Source organism: Rhineura floridana, chromosome 1 (genome assembly GCF_030035675.1).
Source record: "Rhineura floridana isolate rRhiFlo1 chromosome 1, rRhiFlo1.hap2, whole genome shotgun sequence".
NCBI lineage: Eukaryota > Metazoa > Chordata > Lepidosauria > Squamata > Rhineuridae > Rhineura > Rhineura floridana.
Genome location: NC_084480.1, coordinates 27,110,571 through 27,130,316, shown reverse-complemented (window position 1 = coordinate 27,130,316; position 19,746 = coordinate 27,110,571). Strand labels below are relative to the sequence as shown.

At 45.6% G+C, this 19,746-nt stretch overlaps 1 protein-coding gene across 3 annotated transcripts in view; it reads left to right on the top strand.

Moving 5' to 3' along the window:
• Positions 1–8,274: 8,274 nt before the first annotated feature.
• The window catches only part of GDNF (glial cell derived neurotrophic factor), a 57,556-nt gene continuing 46,084 nt past the window's right edge, over positions 8,275–19,746 (top strand). Inside the window, exon 1 of one of the 3 annotated variants that reach the window (XM_061616627.1) lies at positions 8,275–9,054. The gene's annotated coding sequence lies outside the window, so the exon portion shown is untranslated. Of the gene's footprint in view, positions 9,055–11,323; positions 11,390–18,960; positions 19,157–19,746 lie in introns of those variants that run through there. The other 2 variants (XM_061616645.1, XM_061616635.1) reach the window with 2 other exon arrangements.

Below are 19,746 nucleotides of genomic sequence, written 5' to 3'. Positions count from 1 at the left end.
GCGACATTGGGAGAAAGTTGACAGAGCAAGGGGCTGCTTCCCGCCTGTTCTTTAAGAAGGGGCTAAACGGGCGCGCAACCTTTCGCTCCTCCTTAACTCCCCCTCAGGTACTGCCCGCCTTCCCCCCCTTCTCTCCTGTCTTTTCAACCGTCTGCGTGTGCGTGGTGAGGGGGGAGGCATCACCTCCTCCTCTTCTGAAGTGTCCGATTCCCCTATGGGTGATAAAGGAGGAGCTGAGGGTAAACCATCTCTCCGCCTTTCTGCTGTGATCAGCCCTCCCTCTTGCTCTGAGCTGCGGAGAAGGGAGGGCCTGGGAATGTCTGGGGGGGATTCTAAAACTTCAAGGCTCTCAGGCTCCCCGTTGCTAGGCGACCCTATCTCTGGCATGTCCTCTGTTTCGGCTTCGCTCCACAGAGGGTAAGTTCCTCCCTCCTCCCTCTGCCAGCCATTTGAATCCTCTTCTGACAACCCCCCAGGAGCCCAGCTCATCCTCCCGACACCCCGTGAAACAGTATGTGTGGGTGTGTGAACGTTTCAGTTCAATTCCAGTTGTAACCCTAAGCATACTAAACTGGAAGTAAATTTCACTGCAAGAAATGGAATGCGCTGCACTCACTGAAGTAGCCTCTGGGCTGCAGATTGAGAAGGAAACCAAGTTGACCTGAGTTGTGGGTGATTTACAGACAAGTAAGAACTGCCAACTCATTTTTTAAAAAATGTCATGATGGTGTATAATAAAATCAAAACACCATAAAACTCTGAAATCATAAAATACAGAACAAAGGACCAACACTGAATCAAATTAATTCTCTAAAACATTTGGCTAAAAAAAAGTTTTCAGCAGGCGACAAAATGACAACAATGTTGGTGGCTTTCTGATTTCAGGAACAGTGTTCCATGGTATTGGTGCCACTATGGTAAAAGCTTTAATTCGCATGGAAGCTTAACAAATATGTGATAACTCTGGGATAGTCAGGAGTACTTCTCCAGATGACCACATTGATCTGGCTAGCATAAAAGGAGCAAGGAGATCCTTCATGAAATTAACTCCCTAAATGACCTAGGAACAGATTTCATTTCACCTTGTTCCTTTTATACTAGCCAAATCAATGTGGTCATCTGGAGTTATCTCATATTTATTTAGTTTCTATGTGAACACCTTGATTTTAGGATCAGTTTGATCTGGTTCCCCATCCCTGCCTTAGTGGCTTTAATTTTACATGTTCATCTGTGCTAATCAGTGCTCCCATTTTAACCTGAGTTTGAAGTGAGTTTGGAACCTTGGGCCATTTCAGGCTGATAAGAAAATGAGGAAGGAATTCACGCTGGGCTTGGAGAGGAGGATGGAGTGGAGACGGAAGCCCCTAGCCCACTCCCAGACTTGCCACCATGATTCATATCAGAATTATGCCTGCACAAGACTCTACAATTATACAAGATCATGAATGAGAGTAAATGTCTTTTTCTTTATTGTCTGTGAGGATACTGGGGGCTTGTGCTAGAGGTCTTTCAAAGAAACCAAATGCCATTTTTTACATGACTGTGGTTGACACTTGCATAACAAGACTGCTGATTATTTCACAATTCAGACAGCATTGTTTGCTGTCTTCCTCTTTAAAAATAGCAGGGGATCTTTCAGCTGAAGTAGGACTTGGGAACCTCTGACACCTCCAAATGTCATTGCCTCCAACTCCCATCAGCTCCAACTAACATGGCTCATGGTCAGGGATGATGGGAATTGTAATCCAGCTTCATCTGGAGGTCCACCGGTTCCTCATCCCCGACTTACATTTTCCATACAAAATACAGCATGTATTAGAAAGAGTATGAACTCCTTTCTTTGCTGCTTCCTTTTGTTTCCATCTTGGTTGATGGCAGGCATGCGCGCACAGTGCACATGTCATTTACAGGGATGATAAAGGTAGATGGGGTGTGCAGACATGTTTATTAGCCCTGCACCGCTTGTATGGAGGGGTTGGGCTATGGCACTGTGGGCCTGGGGCAGGCTGTGGTCCCAGCCATGCCTGGTGCCAGCCCTGTTGCTGGACTCCATCTTCTGTCAGCTCCAGCCAGCATAGCCAATTATCAAGGATGATGTGAGTTGTAGTCCAGCAATATCTAGAGGGCCACAAGTTTTCCCACCCTTGAATTAGGAACTAGGTATTCTGCCCTGTTTAAGATAGGCTTGGATAGCTGGAAGCAAGGGATAGATTTTTAGTACAATCCTGTGTATGTCTACTCAGAAGAAAGTCCTATTGAGTTAAACTGAGTTTATTCCCAGGTAAGTGTGCATAGGACTGCAGCCTTAAAAGGCTCCTGTAAGCACATGAAAAAGAAGAAATCTACAGCTGATGACTACTTCAAGGGTGGGGAACTAGTGGCCCTCCAGATGTTACTGTTGAACCATAAACCTCAGCCAACATGGGTAATTGTGAATGATGATGGGAATTGGAGATCAGGAGCATCTGGTAAGCTACAGGTTCCCCACCTCTGGACTATGTGACTAAACTAAGCATTACCACCTCTGCTTTTCCAAATTTCCAAATGGTTGTAGAGGACTTGCGCAGGAGTGTTGGACTGAAAACAACAGAATGAAATTTAACAGAGATAAATACAAAGTTCTACAACTTGGAAAAAGAAACCAAATGCACAGTTTTAAGATGGGAGATACTTGGCTCAGCAATACTACATGTGAGAAGGATCTTGGAATTGTTGTTGATCACAAGCTGAATATGAGCCAACAGTGCGATGCGGCTGCAAAAAAAGGTAAATGCTATTTTAGGCTGCATTAACAGAAGTATGGTTTCCAAACTGGGTAAAATACTAGTTCCCCTCTATTCGCCACTAGTTAGGCCTCATCTTGAGTAATGTGTCCAGTTCTGGACACCACACTTTAAGAAGGCTGCAGACAAACTGAAACAGTTTCAGAGTTGGGCAAAGAGGATGATCAGGGGACTGGAAACAAAGCCTTATGAGGAGAGACTGACAGAACAAGGCATATTTAGCCTGGAGAAGACTGAGGGGAGATATGATAGCACTCTTCGAGTATTTGAAAGGTTGTCACACAGAGGAGGAACAGGATCTCTTCTTGATCATCCCAGAGTGCAGGACACGGAATAATGGGCTCAATTTCTAGGAAGCTAGATTTTGACTGAACATCAGGAAAAACTTCCTAACTGTTAGTACAACAATGGAACCAATTACCTAGGGAGGTATTGGGCTCTCCAACACTGGAGGCATTCAAGAGGCAGCTGGACAGCCACCTGTCAGGTATGCTTTAAGCTGGATTCTTGCATTGAGCAGGGGGTTAGACTCAATAGCCTTATAGGCCCTTTCTAACTCTGCTATTCTGTGATACTATGACTTAACATCACCAGGCACTTACCAGGCATTAAACCTTCCAATCCAACCTTAGTAATGACCTGGAGAAGGTTCTGTTCATTCACACTCCATGTCCCTCAAAACTTCACTCCATTCAGGGTCTGTCTGGATAATAGGTTTTTTTTCCAGAGAATTGAAAGTGGTATGGTAGAGGCATCATTGCTCATAAGTGTGTACAGTCATATATTTTGTCTCACTCTTGTTTGTCTCTAGTCACATCAAGTGCCCTAGTTTAAGATCTACATTCCCTGATGCTTTTTCCTCTGGTGCCATTTGGGACAGTACAATTTTTAGGAGTAGACATGGATAGACCTAAAAGTGTCAAGAATGAATTCTGGCCACGTACACACCATACATTTATTCCACTATTCTTCCACTTTATTATTCCCTCAAAGAATCCCGGGAAGGGTAGTTTGTGAAGGGTGGTGAGAGTTTTTAGAAGACTCCTATTCCCCTCACAGAGCTGCAATTCTCAGTGTGGTTTAACAGTTAATCTCTCTTCCCAGAGAACTCTGACAATTGTAGGGGATCTCCTAACAAGTCTCACCACTCTTCACAAACTACCCTTCCCGGGATTCTTTGGGGGAATAATAAAGTGGAAGAATAGTGGAATAAATGTATGGTGTGTATGTGGCCTCTGTCAAACAAACAAGTACACTAACCAAGCAGTAGCTGACCAGGGTTAGATTCCTGTAATGTGTGAAATAGCTCATACTCAATAGAACAATCTTCCCACTTGGTGCCCTCCAGCTGTTGTTGGACTACAACTCCCAGCATGGCCAATGGTTAAGGATTATAGGAGTTGCTGCCCAAAGCATCTGGAGGGCTCCAGGCTGGGGAAGGCTGCAGCAGAGTGACTCTGCCTGACAAAGCTTAAGTCTTTGTAATCAACTTCTGAGCAGCATCCTTTAAGTGATATTACGATATAATAATCACCCAAATCATGGATTCTAGTGAAACATGAGCTGATTCCATGCATTTCCATTGTCCCTTTGTATACTTCCTACTCTCTTTGGGCCCATCCAAACCTAACCTCAAAACCCACATTTTCCATATTTGGTTAGTGGCCTCGAGATCCTTGCATATTCTGTTTGTGCTTGGATTTATTTTTTAAAATCTGAATTTTCACATCTATGTCAGTGGGTGTTAATTTTTTTTGTCTAATTTGCTCCTGCATTAGTCACACCCCTAAGTCCACCCCTTTATGGTGATTCATCTAGAACTGTACTTTGTTTTTCCTGTGCTTTTCTGGAAGAGCGCAAAAACGTATATCTGGTGCAAAAACGTATATCTGACTTTTTGAATTAACACCCATGTGCAGGTTTGCTATCCTTTCAATGAAGTCTATTGGCCTTTGTTTGCTTAATATCTGAATTAGGATACCTAAAAGATCATCTTACCCCTTATATATACTCACTACACTCTGCAGGCGAGGGCCTCCTGCAGGCGTCATCTTATCAGGAGGTCCATTCCACACAACATAGGAAGTGGACCTTTAGTGTAGTGGCACCTGCCCTTTGGAATTCCCTCCCCTTAAATATTAGACAAGCACCATCTCTGTTGAATGAATGAACTGTAAGAAAGAAGGATGAGGCATGGACAGAGGGTGGGATCTAACATCATCCACCCATAATACAAAAAAGCGGGGAAAGTCGTCCTCACTACAAAGGTTAGAGCTGTCAATAACTGGGACAGAAAAAATAATCAGTTTATAGCAGGGTAGGAGAAGTACAGATTTAACTAGGAGAAAGTCCAAAATGGTGGGGAATGTCATATGGATGCCAGCGAATTAATGGACACACAAGGGGGTTAGATCGCAGATGAAAAGGAGGTATGGATGGGCCCTTTGTGAACTGTGTGTAGTAACAAATATCCCCCAAGCTTCTGTGCGATGGGATCATTACAGCTACCCTGTGGGAGGGGTTGTGATGAATTCTGAGTTTACAGCAAATGTGCCAAAATCCCCATGAAGTTCGAGGCAGCATCAAAAAGGCAAGGATGTGGCAGAGGCAAATGTCAATCACAACAGTAGCAACATGTGGCAGCTGTTCACAATTACATTCAATTAGCCGCTTTTAAACATCCTTTGAGTAAGAAGCACTTTGAAGTGTGTGACTGGAATAAGCAGCCTGCTTCTCCAAACGTTTTATTCACAGCATGGCATAATGATTTACGGTGCAATCCTAAGCATGTCAACAAGGCTTACTCCCAGGTAAGTGCTATAGGATTAAGCTTTAGGTAGTTTAAAAAGACAAAACTGTGCAGATGCTCAGTGGTAGAGCATCATGCAGAAGGTTCCAGGGTTCAATTCCTGGCATTTCCAGGTAGGGTTACAAATGCCCCCTGTCTGGAACTTTTGTGAACTGCTGCCAGTCAGCAGAGACAATACTGAACTAGGTAGACTAATGGTCTGACTCAGTATAAAGCGGCTTCTTCTGTTCCTCAGAACATGCAATGTCCTCAGTGGGCTGAAGGTTATTTCAGAAGTGATCCAAGTTTTTAAATGATGATGAAGAGTCTTGTGGCTCCCTAAAGACTGGCAGATTTATTGTGATTTATTTATTGTGATTGGCAGACTTATTAGCCGTTTGTGGGCTAGAGCCTGTTTCTTTGGATGTATGATGCATGCCTTCATTCGGTAGACTGTATATGGGCAAATATATGCAAAACAGGCATGTGCTCTCAGGTAAGTGGGGGTGGGTGGGGAACAAACAGTGGAGGCAACAGGCCATGAAATTGTTAGGAGACTCCTATTTCCCTCACAGAGATACAATTTCCCGAGTGGTTTAACAATAAATCCCTCTTGCAGGAACGCTGAAAATTGTTGCTCTGTGAGGAGATGAGGAGTCTCCTAACAGCTCTTAGCACCCTTAACAAACCTCAGTTCCTAGGATTCTTTCGGGGAATCCATGCCTGTATAAAGGGGTAGGATGCTGCTTTAAATCAGGAAAAACTTCCTAACTGTTAGAGCCATACGACAATGGAACCAATTACCATTGGGAGGTGGTGGGCTCTCTGACACTGGAGGCATTCAAGAGGCAGCTGGCCAGCCATCTGTTGGGAATGCTTTGATTTGGATTCCTGCATTGAGCAGGGGGTTGGATTCGATGGCCTTATAGGCCCCTTCCAACTCTACTGTTCTATGATTCTATGAAATGTATGTTGCAGATAGAATTGAACCATTGGTCCATCTATTATTCTTGGCACTGACAGAGAGCAGCTCCCCAAGATGTCAGGCAGAAGTTTTTTCTCATCCCTACCTGGAGAAATTGGAGCAAGGCCCTTCAGTATGCAAAGCATGTGCTCTGCCACCATGCTATAGCCCTTTCCCTCGACTCCTCTTGCCAGCATGGTGGCGCTGGGGTGGAAATGTGTCACATGATGAGGAAGTACAAAGTGGGTTGTTGGGACCAAGAGCTACAACAACAATGAACATCAGACTCCTTTGTCTGCTTATACACTGTTTTTTGTGCTTCATGATCAAGGGATGCAGCCCTATTGTTTCACCATAGGCTGTCAGAGCAGTGGTGGCTGGTGGCTCCATGTCAGTGGGGCAGTGGAATCTGCTCTGAGTTTTAGTCTGAACTTTCAAGGAGCTGCCCAAGGTGCTGAAGCTACTTGAAAGCTCAGACTAAAACCTGGAGCAGAATCCATTGCTCCACTGACATGGAGCCACTAGCTGCCACTGCACCAGGGCAATAGCAGTTTATAGGACAGATGCCAGGTAACTTTGCAAGTAATAGCCAGGTGTTTGATCTGATTGAGCGAGACTTGTCCTTCCTTCCCAGTCATCTCCCCAATGTAAACATGAATGGGTTAGCCTCTTCATTTAGTTTCAGATTATCTCAATCTATGCTTAGCTGTGCACACAAAACAGTGTGCAAATCCAAAGGTGCTTTCAAACATCCTGGGTAGAAGCGCTCAAAATCTCCCACGGGATGGGGCTAAATGGACTTTTCTTTTTCCTTAGCCCACAGGCTAGCTGTAATGCCTCTGAGCACGTGCAGACAGCAACTCGCCCAGAGGTTTACCATCTGCGGTTGGGGGCGGGACTTCCTGCCCTTGGGCGGGGCTTTGCAGAGAAATTTAAGCCTGGACACTTTCTCGTTTTACAACTTCACCTGTCTCGCCTGTTCTCTCTGTTTATCTCTGTGTTAACTCATGCAACGAACAATAACATTTTCAAGTGGGCGAGGAGCCGCAATTTTGGAAAGGAAGGGGCACCGCTCCGGGTGGAACGGCTGCTGAAAGTGATCGCAGCTGGGCCACAGCCTCCTGTGACCTGTCCCTTTAGAAATGATGCGAGCGCTTTGGAATTGGGGACAGAGCCGCGCTGGGCAGGGAGGGAGGGGAGCGTTTCAACATGCCCTGCGGGCGGCTTCCACCAAAGTGTGGTATTAGGTTACATCAGCAAGAAAATCTGAGCCGAAGACGCCGGGCCAACTTCAGAAGCCTTCTTCGTTGCTTGCCATGTAATACGCACGATATGTCGAGCCGCTGACTTCAGCCAAGAGATATTTGCTGGATCTTATAGTGTTGTTTGATGGTGAAGGAGGAGGAGAGAGCGAGCGAAAGAAAGGAGAAGCGCTCGTGTGTGTGTGTGTGTGTGTGTGTGCCTGTGCGCGCGTGTATTTAGGTCTGCAAGCGAATCAGCGGCAGCGACCGAGGGCGCGTCACCGAGCGCCCACCCTATAAAGGCATCTCCAGCGCCCTTTCCCCCTGGCAAAGAAACCGCCGGGCGTGTGGTTTGGACAGCTTGAGTGCGCCCAACTCTGCCCCCTGGTGTGATAGCTTAGCTATACCTCCTGCGGCAGGAGTCTTTCGTCGTGTTCTCCCTTTGCCCTCCCCACGTCGACTCCTGAGGATTTTACAGTTACCTGGTGGGGGAGGAGGAGGAGGCGGCGGCAGAGCGGGTAGGGCGGGAAAGACTCGATCGCCCTCCTAGCGGCCTTTGGGATTTTGCTGGAGCCGCCGATCGCCTCTTGTGGCGCGTCGCATCATTCCACCTGGATCTATCTCTCCCCTCTGACTTGCCCTCGGGGCTCCCCTCTGCTGGAGCGAGCGGCGCTGCGCCGGCTTCCAAGGTCCCAGCAGCCTCCCTCCCCCTTTCATCCCTTGGGGGGGTGCGTCCCGCGCCCCGCCCCCTTCTTCCTTGGCCAGCTGGCGTCGCAGGAGACCCCCGATGTCTTCGCTGGACTCCCCGCTGCCGTTGATTGGGTGTCTCTCTCCGGCGTCCAGCCAGGGACTTCAGAACGGTAGGATCCAGGGTCAGTGCCTACTGACGGGCGGCGCACTCTGCGACCAGGCGAGCTTCTCCCGCCCTCTCCCTTGAAGCTCGGGAGTGTGGATCGGCCGCTGGGGCGCCCAGGGACGGCACAGAGCCCCCCCCCCGGCTGCACCTGCGGGGCCGCTGCTGGGGGAGGGCGCGGAGCAGCGGCGGCGGCTGCGGCAGCTCCCTCCCCCGCCTGGATTGTGAACTCCAAACTCTGCCAAAGCTCTCTCTCTCTTGCACCCGCTCCCCAGCCACCCGGTCCCGCGCGCCTTCAGCCGCAATCGCCCACCCACTTCGAGGATCTCTGCGCCCCGGGCTCAGTATGCATCTTTGAGCCGGAGAAGTGGGGGGTTGGGGTTGGCGTTCATGTCCCCCTTGGGTCTGAAGAGACCAAATCAAAGGTAAGGAGGAGAGGAGGAGGAGGAGGTCTCGACGAAGAAACCGCCCCTCTGGGCTCGCGCAGGCGGCGGGAGACGCGGAGAGGTGGACTGGGCATCTGGGTGGTTCAGTGTCAATGGGGGGGGGGCTAGGCTAATCTGCCTACAGGACAGGAGTTTTGGGGTGGGCGATAAATGCCGCCGCCTTCCCCACCACCACCACCACCGGTGGTGAAAACTCTGCCCTTGCTGTTCTGGATCCGCAGCTTGTAGTCGTGGAAAGCCAGCGGAGTTGGGGGGTAAAACTTCAGGCGTACCGCCAGCGAATCGGGCTGGGTGTTGCAAAAGGCGAGGGGGCTTCTTTCTCTCCAGTAGTCGCGCGTTAATTAAGCGGGATACTTTGTTGGGGGTGAAGGGGGAATCCCCAGGGAGGTTTATGGAATGAGCTAGTTTTGGAAGTACAGAATCATCACCGCGAGTCTCCGATCTTTGAAAAGGGCTTCTCGGAGGGGGGAGGGGAGTTCAAGGTGATGAGCGACTAACCGCCCGGGAGGCCGAGGGAGGCAGGTACTTCGGATCGAGCAGTCTTGAGATAAAAGGCTTGCGTGTCCTAAACGGGAACGAACACGCACACCCCCTGCACTCCGTGACTCCCTATCTCTCCAAAGGCGCTCCTCCGGCTCGCAGTCTTTGCTATGAGCCGCAACCCCGTCCCAGATCGAAATTGCTGTGGCTGGATTCATCTGAACCCCGATCCTATGCGTGTTGACCCCAAAGGAAGCCCCAGTATGTTCAGTGGGGCTTACTTCCCCAGGTCAGTGTATACAGGACTGCAACTTGACCCCTCCTCTGAACATTGTGCCCACAGCCTGTCCACCTGCCAAGAGGGTTCTTCTGGAAAGCGTCAAATGGGAGAATTATTGGTTTGTGGCGTTATCCTCCGGTGAGCCCAGGCGACATGCACGGTTTCCCCCCTCCCATTTCATCCTCACAACAGCCTCCTGTGGGGAAGGATAGGCTGAGAGATGGTGACTGGCCCAGGGAGAGCTTCATGGCTGAGTGGGGATTTGACCTCTGGTCTCCCACGTCCTAGACCTAGTCGGATACCCTCTCCGTTAGGCCCAAGGTTTGATTCAGGTTCAAGAGTGGAAAGCGATTCTCCCATCGACCTCTGTCCTCGCATCCCGGATTAATAGCGCAAGCCTGTGCATTTTTACTCAGAAGTAAGACCCGCTGAATTCAATGGGAGTTACTCCCAGGTAAATCTGCCTAAGACTGCAGCCTAAGCTGTTCATGCGCCAGGTTCTTCCATCCTTGCTCTCTGGAGATTTTCTAGGGTTTTGCTCCTATGTAAGGGGTGTAAAGTGACCCGCTTAAGGGCATGGGTCCTGGAGACCCGTAAAACGGGACTTTTAAAGTAACTAAGGTGATTAAACGAGACTTTTAAAGTGAAGGGTTGCGGAAAGGCGAGTGGAAAAACCGTGCGATCCGCAAAGCCCTTAAACCGCAGACCAGTTTAGTCTGGCCGGTCAAGAGGGCTAGAAGCTTATAAGGTCCGTGGAAGGGCGCCTAAACTTTCCCTTAGATGTCAGAGCCGCAGTCTCGCCGTGGACTGCCTTTCCCCTTAAACTAGCGGCCTCCGCCGATACAGAGAAAGGAAACGAGAGCGCTTAGAAAAGTCAGTTTGACGGGTTTTCCCAAGGCGTGACTTAACCGCGTGGACTGCGAATCAAGAACCAAACTTCTTTCCCTCCCTTCTGTTCTCCGGAGACCCAGAGCTTCCTTGCCCTTCTATACTCGGACTGGGACGGCAACGCCAGCCCTGCTGAGCAAGGGCCAAATATTCCGCCTAGAGACGTGTCGGAACAAGCCCTTTTCGGTCGCGCTGGCTTCGATCACTCTCTTCTCCAAATAATTATGGGGAACACACCCACTGCCGCGTTACATCAATACAGGGTCCCGCTCACATGTCCCCGGAGGAGCCACATGCAAAGTTTGTTGCGTGAAAATGTGGACCGGCCCTGTGAGCGTCAAAATCCGAAGGGAAAGGGGACTTCGGCTGCAATTGACGATTGCAATGGACGAGCCCCTTGCTTCCCTAAACACTTCCCTGGGTTTCGTAGGTGGTAGCAGGAACCTTCGCGACCGACACAGACGCGACAAGCATTTCGGGGAGGTGTGACCCTGCGCAGCTGATCTTGCGCGGAATGGGTGGCGGCTATAAGAAGGGGCAGGATTCTCTTTCAGAATAAAAAGTGGTTTATTAGATGGATCAATCCGGAGAGGAGTTCATGCATCTCCGAAGCAGTTTGGCGAGGATCTTGCCGAGGCCCGGGAATAACCACGATACGGCTGGCGGGTAGGGAAAGTCCAATTTGAACCAGCAGGCAACTGGGCCCCATCGGCTTCAGGGACTTCGCACTGATTTCAGCCAGGGATGGTCTAGGGGAGAGCCAGTGACAGGTGGGGGGTTCCATTTCGGTTTCAGGCTTGGTGGGGTGGGGAGAGACCTAAAGCTCGCACGCATGTTTACTCGGAAGTAAGTTTCTCTGAATTCAACAGCGGTGACTCCCTGTTAAATACAAGCCTAATATTATTATTTATTTATTGAGAGCCAGTGTGGTGTAGGGGTTAGAGTGTTGGACTAGGTCCTGGGAGACCAGGGTTCGAATGCCCACACAGCCATGAAGCTCACTGGGTGACCTTGGGCCAGTCACTGCCTCTCAGCCTCAGAGGAAGGCAATGGTAAACCACTTACCATGAAACCCCTATTCATAGAGTCACCATAAGTCGGATCGACTTGAAGGCAGTCGGTTTGCATTTTTCATTTATTTATTACATTTATACCCTGCCTTTATTTTCATGTTAGAAAACCCACGGCAGCTTGCATATAGTTCCCAGGTGGTCTCCCATCCAGGCACTGACCAGACCTGACCCTGCTTAGCTTGAGCAGGGTGCTGGCCTCATGTGCCTTCAGACCATAGCCTGGGACCTACGAGAATACAAACAAACCAAAAACAAGGTCTGCTGGCATCTTAGAGACTGAATATATTTTAATATGGCATAAGCTTTCGTGGACTTGCCTCCACTTCACCAGATGCACCTGATGGACGACAGAAACTTATGTTTATACATGAAATTCATCTCTAAGGTGCCACACAAGACTTTCTAGACTCCTTTTTCCTGCATCAGACTCACACGGCTACCTGTCTGGAAAATGCATAAGACAGCAGCATTGGCCTGACCGATATGTTGGCTGGAAAGAAGAGCCATTTATAAAAATGGGTTTCTGTGAGATGATTGCATGGGTTTTATTTATTAATTTATGACCTGCTTGTCATTTGAGTTCAGAAGTGGCCGAGAGCATCTCTCCCCTCCCGCACACACACCCATGTTGAAATATTTGCATGTGCAAAACAGCCTTGTAATAATTTGGGTAGGATTTTTTTTTATTAAAAGGTGGTATCCATGGTGATGAGGCAGCCTGGCTTCTCAAAGTGGTATTAGGGGAGGGGCAGGGACATCCCTGTGAAAATAAGGAAGAAAGGGAAGGGGCCGGATGCTGTAACAGAAGCAAGCTGTTTGCACTGCCCTCTAGCAACAGGTTCATAATTGGAACTTCGCTTAAAGTACTAACCGAAATGCTAAAACAATTTGTGACCCATCCAAGGAGAACACAGACAGTTCATGTATGGTGGCCCACCAGGGACTCCATAAATCTCTTGACTGTGCTGCCTGTCTGAGGCTGGACAAACAGGGGAGTTATCAAGCACGTTGTAGCTACAGGAGACAGCTGCATTTGGTTTGGTGGGTTACAAGGTTACAAGGCCTGTTCTGAGAGTTATTGAGTTACCCAGCATGAGCAAATGCAATTCAGTGTAAACAAGTGTAAAGTTGGGGCAAAAAAAATCTTAATTTCACATATACGCTCATGGGATCTGAACTGGCGGTGGCTGACCAGGAATGAGATCTTGGGGTGGTAGTTGATAGTTTGATGAAGATGTCAACCCAGTGTGCGGCAGCTGTGAAAAAAGCAAATCCATGGTAGGGATCATTAGGAAAGGTATTGAAAATAAAACTGCCAATATCATGATGCCATTATATACATCTATGCTGCAGCCATATTTGGAATAGTGTGCACAGTTCTGGTTGCCTCACCTCAAAAAGGATATTGTAGAGCTGGAAAAGGTTCAGAAAAGGGCAACCAAAATGATCAAGGTGATGGAGCGACTCCCCAACCCCTATGAGGAAAGGTTGCAGCATTTGGGGCTTTTTAGTTTAGAGAAAGATGAGGAAGAGGTGACATACTAGAAGCGCATAAAATCATGCATGGCATAGAGAAAGTGGACAGAGAAAAACTTTTCTCCCTCTCAGTACTAGAACTTGTGAATATTTAATGAAGCTGAACATTGGAAGATTCAGGACAGACAAAAGAAAGTACTTCTTCACTCAAACTATGGAATTCACTCCCACAAGAGGCTGTGATGGCACCTACCCTTTGGAATTCCTTCTCCTTAAATATTAGACAGGCGCCATCTCTGTTATCTTTTCAGTGCTTACTGAAGACCTTCCTCTTTCAACAAGCCTTTTAAATGGTGACCTTATCCCAGTCTGTGTTGGAATCGCTTTTTAAGATGTTTTTTAACCTTTTTTTAAAAAATGGTTTTAAATATGTTTTGTTTCAATGTTTTTAATGATGTTTTTGTTTTAATATATTTTAAAGTCTTTTTTATGATGGTTTAAAGTGTTTTAGTGCTTTTGGTTGCCGCCCTAGGCTCCTACTGGGAGGAAAGGTGGGATATAAATTTAATAAATAAATAATAATAAATAAGCAACTTGGATGGATTTAAAAGAGAATTAGACAAATTCATGGAGGAAAAGGCTAACAATGGCTGGAAACAGCAGGAGGGGAGAATGTTTTTATTTTTATTTATTTATTTATTTATGAGATTTGTTAGACGCCCATCTGGCAGAGGTTAATCTGCCACTCTGGGCGACTTACAACCAAACACAAGTACATTCCATATAGACATAATTAAAATCCTAAAAATTAGAGATTAAAAATTAAAAGCTTTAACTATAAATTTCTACAAAACAGTCTATGATTGGATATTAGTAATGGTGAGAAATGTCTGAAAGAGAAAGGGAAATAGAACAAAATCACATTATCATCTTTTCACAAATCAGTTACAAACACAGAATACAAAAGGATAATAAATTAAAGGGTATAAACTGTAATGCTAACATCTGTATCCTCAAATACTTCATCAAGCATTGTTGAAACTTTACTCCAATTCAGGAGGTCAAGTCCACACCCAATCTTCGGCATAGAAATACAAGTTACAGCATTATTAAGGAATGTTCTTTGTACTCAGATCCTGCTTGCAGGTTACCCATGGGCAACTGGTTGGCCACTGTGAGAACATGATGCTGGACTAGGTGGGCCATTGGCCTGATACAGCAGGCTTTTCTAATGTTCTTTTGCTAGCCCTGCCATTATGAACAGTTAATGCGATGGATGTGCTGTCTCCCATCACCAACCATGAAGCCACAGACACACTGTGGACCACTTGAATGAAGCTGGTGGACCACCATTTGGGAACTCCTGCTTTGGCAAATGGTTGCTGCTGCCTCTGTGGTTGCTTACAATGAAATTGTGGGGAACTGAAGAGCAGTTCACATGTCATGCACTGAGGAAATGTTGCATATGTGAGCCTATGCTCACACTCAAGGTACACAGTACATTTCTTGAACACATCATGTTTCAAACCAAACGTCTTAAAAATGTAATGTGCCAAGAAGTGGCATTTGAACTTCTCTTAGAAGAACTTCTCTTAGAAGTTCTTCATTCCTTGACCAACGGACTCTTCCATCCAATATCTACTGACAGCCTTGTCCTCTGACATATGTTTATTTTCAGATGACTCTTTGTTCCTTTTTTTGAAACAATTTAGGGAACCAACTAAATAATTTGCTTTCCAAATAAAAATAGTAGGGGGGAGGATACCAGGGAAAATGGCAGAGGACACACTTTCCTAGGAAGGTCTCCTCTGCGAGACTGTGCCAGAGAGCATTGGTCAAATGCTAGCCATGTCAACATTTCATCAGTGGGCTTCATGGGAGGATTGGACTGGGTATCCTAACTATGCAAACTATTGAATAATGGGACCAGTTGCCCAGGAAAGTTATGGCATTGCATTCTGTTGACATTTCAGGCTGAGAAATCCTGAACAATGCAAAGAACTAAACTAGCTTATTGGTGAGTTTTATGGTGTAGCATTCTAATGACATATCAGGCTACACAATCCTGAACAATGCAAAGAAGTAGACTAGCTCATCACTGAGTTTTCTGCTACTTTTTTGCACGAACCAGTTAAATACAAGTACTTTGATTTAAACTGTTATAGGCTCTTGTCCTAAAGGTTTGTTTCCACAAAATTATTTTAGGGCAGAGCAGCCCTCTTATTAGGCAGGATGAGGCCTCTACTTCAGGCTGCAGACACTTAGGGGCAGCAACCAGTTGCTATTGGACAGAGTCATGTGTAGGAACATAAGACCATAAGGATCAGGCCAGTGGCCCATCTAGTCCAGCATCCTGTTCTCATAGTGGCCAACCAGATGCCTATGGAAAGCCTACAAGCAGGACCTGAACGAAATAGCACTTTCCCCACTTATGACTTCCAGCAACTGACATTGTGCCACATGCCCTGCCCTTCACTCTCTTAAGCTAGCCTCCTACTCTCAAGTGCAGTGGAGGACACTGCCCCATCACCAGCACTGAAGTAAAATGCAAGTGCCAGTCCAATCAGCTTCTGTCCATGGAATGGGGAGCACCATCTTGTCCTTCACCTGCAGTAATGAAATGTTTTGGGCCTGCCCTGTTTTAGGGTTCAGATGCAGTCAATTAAACGTATGGGCTTATCCTAAGACATTTATACTTAGAATGGCTATATGTACCTTCCTCTGATTCACCAGCACTCCTAAAATGCATGCCCTTGCCGTTTTTTCATTATAGTTTAATCCACGGTGGTGATTGTGAGTATAAAGATCAAGGGATCGGTTGTTATTCCAGATTAAATAATGTGAAATGCAAAAAAGTGATGTTAGGCATGCACCGTGAAGTGATTCTCCAGGTCATTTACTCCCAAGTAGATTCACTGATTTCAACAGGATTTCGCATGTAATGGGTTAAAAGATGTCCCTTTCTTGTTTTTGGATCCTAAACACATCACTTGGAAATGGAGGACTTCTTCCTAATGGTGTGTTGGTAAGGATGTCTGGCATCTTAATCCAAGCAGATTAAGGCAATACAATAGAAAGGGTGGGGGAATCTTTAAAAATGCAGGAATTTTTATCAGGGGAAAGGCCAAGCTATACCCCATTACAGAAGGTCCCAAGTGCAATTGGTGACACCCCCAAATAAATGCACAAGTAGCAGGTAGTGGAAAGAGCCTCTACCAGTCAGAGCAAACAAAACTGAGCTAGATAGACTAATGATCTGATCTGATATAAGGCAGCATCCCATGTTTATCAGTATGTGCACTTTGGCCTCCATTATACTATCATTGGAGCTGCTTAAGCATTGCCACCTGCTGGGTAACAAGTCAACTGCATCATTGGTGAAGAGTCAACAAGTGCAGCTTCCATCATCACTGTCTTGAAACTAAGTAAAGCTGCAATTTGCTGGGGGGGTATCTGTCCTTGCAGAACTTTTTTAGGAAACACATGATCTCATTGACTTTGGTAGGGCAGATGGCTTTTTTATAATAATTCCTACAAACTGCAGTTTGGCGAGTGAGGATTAAGGAATGTTAATGAAGAATTCTCAGCAATCCACCAGACTACAGGATTCTTGGGTGCAGACATGATGGTTAAATGGGTATAAGGCAGATATTATATTTTAGGAGTGTACATGTATCAAACAACCCATTTCACTAACCACGTAAGAAAAAATGAAAACGTAACTTAATTTTGAACAGGTTTAGGGCTTAATTAATTAATTAATTAATTAATTAAAAATATTTCTATCCCACCCTTCTACCCTACAATAGGGCACTCAGGGCAGCTACAATAAAATTCCAATTCCAGTTCCAGCTATGGCCTGGAAATAGACTGCATTCAAGTCGATCCCGACTTATGGCAACCCTATGAATAGGATTTTCATGGTAAGCGGTATTCAGAGGTGGTTTACCATTGCCTCCCTCTGAGGCTGAGAGGCAATGACTGGCCCAAGGTCACCCACTGGCTGTGTGGGGATTCAAACCCTGGTCTCCCAGGTCATAGTCCAACACTCTAACCACTATGCCACACTGGCTCTCACAATAAAATAGCACACATATATAATAAAATACACAATAAAAACACAAACATTATAGTAAATTAGAATGCATAAAATACTATTAAAATACATAAAATGCATTATGCATACACATACCAACATACATACATGTGTATATGTGCATACACATATAAACGAGTGAGAATAAAAGAACTTAAAAGATAAAAATATCAGGATCATTTGTCCAGGGTGGGCCAGTCCTACCATTGGAGAGAGTGAAACAGCTATCTCTAGTAGCTTGAGTGTCCTGAAAGAGCAACAGATTGTTGGTGATATCGTTTATAATTGTAGTTTTGTTCCCAGGGAGAGGTGTTTGTGGGGATTTTCTGTGTCAGGTGCCAAAATAATTGGGCCAGTCTTGGGTACTCTTCACCTTGACTTGTGGGGCATGGGGTGTGTGCTGTTCTGCATCAGGCAGCTATATTACTTGGGTTGGTCCTGAATGTATGAGAGTCTCTCAGATCATGGTTCAAAGGTAATAGCATAATGTTTGCTTTCTGCCTAACCAATGGGGTGTGTGGAGAAATAGCCCTCTTGCTGCTAAATAATGTACATTTCAAGAAACATGAGAGAGAAGCAGAAGTGATCCTAGTGAGAGTCAAACCTGACTAGTCTCCCTCGTTCTCAAAAACAGCAGAAGGCATGGCAGACCTGTTTTTGGACTGCACTGTTTTAGACTGCAGAAGGCTATATGCTCACCTGTTCAAAAACATAAAGAAATCCTTGCACTTAGCAAAGTCGCACATCAGGGAGAGTGCTAGATTAGAATGCTTCTCCCTCATATGCTAGTTTTCTAGGTGCAGGGATGTTTCGCTTAATTGTGTGGAGGAGTCTTAAATGGGTTTGTAGTACATGACTTTACCTATTTATTTATTTCAACAGTTTATATACTGCTTAACAGTGTGGTCTACAATGAGTGGAATGTAGTTATGATCTTGGCTAGACTATATGCTGTTTATTTTCTGTATTCTGTTTCATATTCCTTAATCGCAAATAGCATGAAAGGGATGCAAATACTCTTTTTAAAGCATGACACATGTGAAAATGGCATTTGTGCTGAGAACCCCCTTGTCCTGGGATCGCCAATGTGTTGCCTGTGCAGAATTCGCTTGACCTGAAAAGCCTCTGAGCGAATCCACCTCCTACCCACTGCACTCTTTGTAAAAAGATGGCAACAGTGGTTACCTCCTTTGCCTCAAAAAGCACATAAAACTGCAAGCCATGAAAAGCACATAGAAGTAGGAAATGTGCTGCTCTATCACACTTCCTTTTTCAGCTCTTTCAAACTCAGGTCCTGTATGCTGTTTATGCTGTTCATATATTATTTATTTATTTATTTATTAAATTTATATCCCACCCTTCTTCCAAGAAGGAGCCCAGGGCGGCAAACAAAATACTAAAAACCAGAGCTTGGAAAAGTTACTTTTTTTGAACTACAACTCCCATCAGCCCCAGCCAGCATGGCTACTGGATTGGGCTGATGGGAGTTGTAGTTCAAAAAAGTAACTTTTCCAGGCTCTGCTAAAAACAGACTTATATATAATGTATTAAAACAAGACATCTTTAACAACATATTAACAGCTCTGCATTTTATCTCCTAATTGGTACTTTTTGAAGGCCAAACATCTATTCCACTTGGTTATTTATTCGCCCTTATCTCCCCTAGAGGCTTTTGAGATATTTTTTATTTATTTATAGACTTTTTTGAGACGCTGCTGATCTTAGGAGTGTAGGGGGTCAAAAGGAACTTACCGGAAGAGAGAACTGCCGTTACTGACAACATATTTTGTGAGTAGGCAAATTATTCTCTAAGCGAAATTCTACTTTCAGACGGAGGGAGAAGTTATTTATTTTTGCAAGTTCATTATCTTAACCTTGCTGGAACTTTGCTGGAATCCTGGCCTTGAAAAGTAGATGAGAATGGCTGAGAGCTAGAAATTTAAAGTGACGGCACCAACTATATGGAGAACTGCAGCAATTTAATATTAAAATTAATAGTTAAAACTAAAGAAAGATGAATAAGACTATTTTCTAATTAAAATATAACAGCTGTCTTCCCTCTAACTGTGGTCTACCTATTGACTAAAGGAGTTTCAAATATAACACTTAATGATGCTAACTAGAAAGAAGTGCAAAGAATTGGGCATAACACCATATGGAGGAGACGAGCCTCTTAGCTCACAACAAATGAAGATTACTCAGTTCTTCCCACCCAAGCAAGATGGTCTTTACACCTCAGAGATATCACAAGAGCCTGTAGTACATCCTGAATCTCCCCTGGACTGGTCATTGGATTATAAATCAGGAATATATTGCTTGTGTGAAAATCCCTTATCCCAAAATTTAGCTAGGGAATTACAAGAAGTGGATTTTCACAC